This window comes from Triticum dicoccoides, chromosome 2B (assembly GCF_002162155.2).
Source record: "Triticum dicoccoides isolate Atlit2015 ecotype Zavitan chromosome 2B, WEW_v2.0, whole genome shotgun sequence".
Taxonomy (NCBI): Eukaryota; Viridiplantae; Streptophyta; class Magnoliopsida; order Poales; family Poaceae; genus Triticum; species Triticum dicoccoides.
In genome coordinates, this window is record NC_041383.1 from 722,378,692 (window position 1) to 722,379,525 (window position 834).

Sequence of the window (834 nt, forward strand, 5' to 3'; positions counted from 1 at the left end):
GCTCGTCGTTCTTAGCACCCACTAGACCCCCGTCTCCTCTTGGGTGCCGATGAGTGCTGGATCGCAACACCGGCGGGCCGCATCCGACTTGCACTAGTGCAGAACCGGGCTATAACCCCGGTTCGTAAGGGGCTTTAGTGCCGGTTCTGTAACCGGCACTAAAGGCCGAGAACTAAAGGTCCCTCCCTTAGTACCGGTTAGGCACGAACCGTTGCTAAAGGGCAACCATGTGACACGAGCCAGGGCCGGGTGTGGGAAGAGCTTTAGTACCGGTTTGTGTTAACAACCGATACTAAAACTTTTGGGGGTTTTGGTTTTATTATTTATTTTTCCTTTAATTTTGTATTTTTCATTTAATTCTTTTTCGTTTGCTGGTATTTTACGATACTACATATTCTACACGTTATGCATATATATAAATAGAATTATTCGAAGAACCGATTATATATATAGGGTGTGTCTATTCTAATAACACCCCTTTAAGACCTTATTTTGCTAACACCCAATCTTATTCTGCTAACAGTTTCGAGCTGCAACGCAACAGCGAAGCGAACCGAACCCACGGCCCACCCCATCCCACAAACTGGACCGAACCGCACCACCCCACCTTATCCTCTCGTCACCACCCCCTTCCCTCTCTCTCCCCGTGCTCCTCCCTCTGCTACACACGATTCCCCTTCGAGCCCCCCGCCGTACCACCACCTCCCGCTCACCCCTACCCCGCCGTCGGACCACCACCTTCCCTGCTTCTCCCGCGCCGCGGCCGCACCACCACCTCCCCTGCTTCTCCCGTGTTGCCATCGCACCACCACCTCCCCTGCTTCCCCGCCGCCG

General features: G+C 53.0%; 1 protein-coding gene across 1 annotated transcript in view; it reads left to right on the top strand.

Annotated features, from left to right (window-relative positions):
* Window positions 1-834, top strand: part of LOC119361255 (rust resistance kinase Lr10-like) — a 6,369-nt gene that overhangs the window by 1,702 nt on the left and 3,833 nt on the right. The gene's annotated exons all lie outside the window — the stretch shown is intronic.